Below are 6,000 nucleotides of genomic sequence, written 5' to 3' on the forward strand. Positions count from 1 at the left end.
TTTATATATTTTGCCCATCTTTCCTTGATTTATATCTCTTCTAACTTTTGAGTTGTGACAGTTTTTATATATTCTGCACATAAGTCCTTTGTCAGATATATATGTATTACTCATATTTTCTTTCAATTTTTGCTGTGTTTTTTAACATTTTCATAATGGTATCTTTTGAAGAGAAGTTTTTTCTTCTGATGAACTTCCATGTGTTATTTCTTTCTTTTATTGTTTGTGCCTATTGCATCCTAAGAAGGCTTTGGTTACTCAAAGTGGCAAGGATGTTTTTCCTATGCTCTCTCCTAGATGTTTTATAGTTTTAGCTTTTGTGTTTAGCAGTATCATTTATTATGAATTAATTTTTAGTATGATGAGAAGTAAAGATTGAGGTTCTTCTTCCCCAGCCCCCAGTTGCATTGCAAGTTGTTCCAGAACTATTTCTTTATTACATTCCACTGATCTATATGTCTATGCTTAAACCAGCTCCACTCTGTCTTTATTCTTGTAGATTTATAGAAAGTTTTGAAATTAGGTGCCCTAAGTCCTTTAACTTTGTTTTTCTTTTAAAAAATGGACTATTCTATATATTTTGCATTTTTAAATAATTTTAGGGCTCACCTCAATTTCTAGAAAAAATCCTGCTGGAATTTTGAATTGCATTGAATCTACAGATAGATCTGATTTGGGCATTTTTTGATCTTACACACATTTTGATAGATTAATCCCTAAACACCTAATGATTTTTTTCCTAGTATAATGGCATTGGATTTTTAATTTCAATTTCCAATTTTTAATTCCTAGAAAAGAGAAATACAATTCATTGTTACACAGTGACTATTATCCTATGATCTTGCTGAGTTAACAAGTTAGTTCTACTGACTTTTGTTGTAGATTCCGAAGGATTTTCTACATACACGTATACCTCATTTGTGCTTTGCAGATATATATATATATAAAATATATAAAATATATATATATAAAAAAAAATATATATATATATATATTTTTTTTTTAACTAAAGGTTGGTGGCAACCCTGCATTAAACAAGTGCATTGATACCATTTTTCCAACAGCCTGTGCTCCCTTAGTGCCTCTGTGTCACATCTTGGTAATTCTTGCAATATTTCAAACTTTATTATTATTATACCTGTTATGATGATCTGTCATCAGTGATCTTTTTAAAGTTTTAACTTTAATTTTTGTGGGTACATAGTAGGTGTATATATTTGTGGGGTACATGAGATATTTTGATACAGGCATGCAATGCATAATAATCACATCATATAAAATGAGATATCCATCCCCTCAAGCATTTATCCTTTGAATTACAAATCCAATTATACTCTTTTAGTTATTGTAACATGGACAATTAAATTATTATTCACTATTGTCACTCTGCTGTGCTATTAAATAGTAGGTCTTATTCATTCTAAGCATGTTTTTGGTGCCATTAACCATCCCCATTTCTCCCCCTCCCCACTACCCTTCCTAGCCCCAGATCATTGTACTGTCTATCTCTATGAGTTCAATTGCTTTAATTTTTAGCTCCCACAAATGAGTGTGAACGTGTAAGTTTATCTTCCTGTGCTTAGTTTATTTTACTTAACATAATGACCTCCAGTTCCATCCACGTTGTTGCAAATAACAGGAACTCATTCTTTTTTGGGCTGAATAGTAGTACTCTATTGTGTATATGTATCACATTTTCCTTATCCTTTCATCTGTTGATGGAACTTGGGTTGCTTCCAAATCTTAGCTAGTGTAAACAGCGCTGCAACAGACATAGGAGTGCAGAGATCTCTTCCATATACTGATTTCCTTTCTTTTCAGTATATACCCAGAAGTAGGATTGCTGGATCATATGGTAACTCAATTTTTAGTTTTTTGAGGAAGCTGCAAACTCTTCTTCATCGTGGTTGTACTAATTTACATTCCCACCAACAGTGTACAAGGATTTCCTGTTCTCCACATCTTCACCAGCATTTGTTACATAATGCTGTCTTTTGCATATAAGCCATTTTAACTGGGGTGAGATAACATGTCATTGTAGTTTTGATTTGCATTTCTCTGATGATCCATGATGTTGAGTACGTTTTCATATGCCTGTTTGCCATTTGTATGTCTTCTTTTGAAAAGTGTCTATTCAGATCTTTAGTTTATTTTAACATCAGATTATTACTTTTTTTTCCCTAGAGAGTTGTTTGAGCGCCTTACATATTCTAGGTATTAATCCTTTGTCAAATGGACAGTTTGCAAACATTTCCTCCCATTCTGTGTGTTGTCTCTTTATTTTGTTGATTGTTTCCTTTGCTGTACAGAAGCTTTTTAACTGGATATGATCCCATTTATCAATTTTTGCTTTTGTTGCCTGTGCTTGTGGAACATTACTCAAAAAGTATTTTCCCAGATCAATGTCCTGGAGAGGTTTTCCCAGTGTTTTCTTGTAGCAGTTTCATAGTTTGAGGTCTTTGACTTAACTCTTTAATCCTTTTTTATTTATTTATTTATTTATTTATTTACTTATTTATTTATTTATTTATTTATTTTTGAGACAGAGTCTTGCTCTGTCACCCAGGCTGGAGGGCAGTGGTGTGATATTGGCTAACTGCAGCCTCCGCCTCCCAGATTCAAGCCGATTCTCCTGCCTCAGCCTCTTGAGTAGCTGGGACTACAGGTGCCCACCACCACGCCTGGCTAATTTTTTATAGTTTTAGTAGAGACGGGGTTTCACTGTGTTAGCCAGGAGGGCCTCGATTTCCTGACCTTGTGATCCACCCACCTTGGCCTCCCAAAGTGCTGGGATTATAGGCATGAGTCACTGCGCCCGGCCATCTTTAATCCATTTTGATTTGATTTTTTTAAGGTGAGAGGGACCTAGTTTCTTTCTTCTGCATATGGATATCCAGTTTTTCTTGCTTTGTTGAAGAGATATTCCTCTCCCCATTGTTTGTTCTTGGCATTTTTGTCAAAAATGAGTTCACTGTAAATGTTTGGTTTTATTTCTGGGTTCTCTTTTCTGTTCCATTGGTCTATGTGTCTGTTTATATGCCAGTATCATGTTGCTTTTGTTACCATAGCTCTGTATTATTATTTGAAGTCAGGTAACATGATTCTTCCAGTTTTGTTCCTTTTGCTCAGGATGGCTTTGGTTATTCTGGGTCTTTTGTGGTTCCTAAAGTTTAGAATTATTTTTCCTGTTTCTGTGAAGGATGTCATTGATATTTTGGTGGGGATTGCACTGAGACTGTAGATTGCTTTGGGTAGTATGAACATTTTAACAATATTGATTCTTCTAATCCATTAGCATGAAATATCTTTCCATTTTTTGTGTGTCCTCTTCAATTTCTTGCATCTGGGTTTTATAGTTGTTATTGTAGAGGTCTTTCACTTATTTGCCTTAGTTAATTCCTCGGAATCTTATTTTATTTGCAGCTATTACAAATGTGATTGTTTTCTTGATTTCTTTTCCTAATTGTTCACTGTTGGCATATAGAAATGCTCCTCATTTTTGTATGTTGATTTTGTATCCTGCAACTTTACTGATTTTTAATTAGTTCTAATAATTCTTTGGTGAATTCTTTAGGTTTTTCCAAATATAAGATCGAATCATCTGCAAACAAGGATAATTTGACTTCTTCCTTTCCAGTGTGGATACCCTTTATTTCTTTCTCTTGTCTGATTGCTCTAGCTAGGATTCCCAGTCCTACGTTGAATAACAGTGGCAGAAGTGGGCATCCTTGACTTATTCCAGGTCTTACTGGAAAAGCTTTTGGTTTCTCCCATTCAGCATGATAGTAGCTGTGGGTCTGTTGTATATGGCTTTTTGTGTTGAGGAATGTTCCTTATATACCCAGTTTTTTGAGGGTTTTCATCAAGAAAACATGTTGAATTTTATCAAATGACTGTTCAGTGTCAATTGAAATAATCATATGGTTTTTGTCCTTCATTCTGTTGATATTAATGATCACTTTGGTTGATTTGTGTATGTTGAACCATCCTTGCATCCCGGGGATAAATCCCACTTGGTCATGATGAATGACCTTTTTAATGTGTTCATGAATTTGGTTTGCTAGTTTCCTGTTGAGGATCTTTGCATCAAAGTTCTTCAGGGATATTGGGCTATGTTGTCTTTTTTTCTTATGTGTCTTTGGTTTTGGTATCAAGGTAATACTCAGCTCATAGAATGAGTTTGGAAGTATTTTCTCTTCCTCTAATTTTTGAGATGGTTTGAGTAGAATCGGTATTAGTTCTTCTTTAAATGTTTGGTAGAATTCAGAAGTGAAACCATTGGGTCCCAACTTTTCTCTGTGGGGAGACCTTTTATTATGGCTTCAATCTTGTTACTTGTTATTGGTCTTTCAGGTTTTGGATTTCCTTTTTTTTTTTTTTTGAGACGGAGTCTCACTCTGTTGCCCAGGCTGGAGTGCAGTGGCCGGATCTCAGCTCACTGCAAGCTCTGCCTCCCGGGTTCACGCCATTCTCCTGCCTCAGCCTCCTGAGTAGCTGGGACTACAGGCGCCCGCCACCATGCCCAGCTAGTTTTTTGTATTTTTTAGTAGAGACGGGGTTTCACTGTGTTAGCCAGGATGGTCTCGATCTCCTGACCTCGTGATCCGCCCGTCTCGGCCTCCCAAAGTGCTGGGATTACAGGCTTGAGCCACCGCGCCTGGCCATCAGGTTTTGGATTTCTTCATAGTTCACTCTTGGTAGGTCGTATGTGTCTAGGAATTTATTTTTTCTGTTCCCAATTTTTGGCACGTAGTTGCTCATAGTAGTCTCTAATGATCCTTTGAATTTCTGTGGTAACACTTGTAACGTCTTCTTTTTCATCCCTGATTTTATTTATTTGTGTTTTCTCTCTTTTTTTTAGTCTGGCTAAAGGTTTGTCAATTTTGTTTATCTTTCCAAAGAACCAATTTTTCTTTTCATTGATCATTTGTATCATTATTTTGTTTCAATTTTATTTCTTCCCTGATTTTTATAATTTTTTTCTACTAATTTTGGCTTTGGTTTGCTTTTGATCTGATTTTTTTCTATGTTTGCTAAAGGGAAAATAGCAATTTATTGACTGAGCCCATAAAACTAAGGATATAAGAGTCACTTACATTGCATCGATGAAGTTATTATCTATCATTTGAATGAATCCAGATTAAATAATTAGGATCTTGATATCTCTCAACTTCTGTCTCTTGCCTCTTCACACGTGAGGGCATTTGCTTTCTGAAAGTTTAAAGTCTGTGGAAGAAAAACCAAAACATTCTCTTCAGAATAATCTGAAGGTGCTCATAAATTCTTTTAAAGTGGGCTCTGGGAAGTCCTAGCCAGAACAATCGAGCAAGAGAAAGAAGTAAATAGAAACCAAATAGGAAAATAAGAAGTTTAACTATCTCTCTTTATTGATGTGGGAAAGAGAGTTTCTGGAGCGCCAGATGAGTTGGTCTCCCCTGTGTGAGACACCCTTGGGGAGCCATGGGCAGCCTCTGAGGAGAAAGCTCTCCTTATTGCCTTCATGTCTTTATGCCCCAAAAGCATAACCACTCCACGGCATTCCGCAGGTTGCTCAGGGAAATAACACTCCCTTGAAGCACTGGAGTATAATCATACATCTTGGCTCCTCAAAACCCTCTCCCACCCATTTCAGTCCCGATAAGTTAAAGATCTTAAGTAGTTTAGAAACACGCCTTTGCTCAAGGAAATTCACAGAAACCACCACTGCTCTACATCTTATTGAATGACTCACTAGTTCTCCTTCACTGATTAATCCTTTTCCTCATCCCTTCCTACCCCTCCCATTTGCCCTAAGAACAAAGAGCTTGTAAACAAATAAATTAGGCTGAACCGAAGAGCTCTGGGCCTTAAGCAAGCCTCCAACTCTCTGGTCCCCTGGACCCACCTTTTAAACTCTTTTTGTGTCTCTTTCTCCTTTGTCTCCACTGGACTCGGGTTACCCGCCGGGTGGTGTAGGGCTGGTTTCCTTAACGGTTGATGATATTATTCTATACCTAGAAA

The sequence above is a fragment of the Macaca fascicularis genome, chromosome 6, assembly GCF_037993035.2.
Source record: "Macaca fascicularis isolate 582-1 chromosome 6, T2T-MFA8v1.1".
Taxonomy (NCBI): Eukaryota; Metazoa; Chordata; class Mammalia; order Primates; family Cercopithecidae; genus Macaca; species Macaca fascicularis.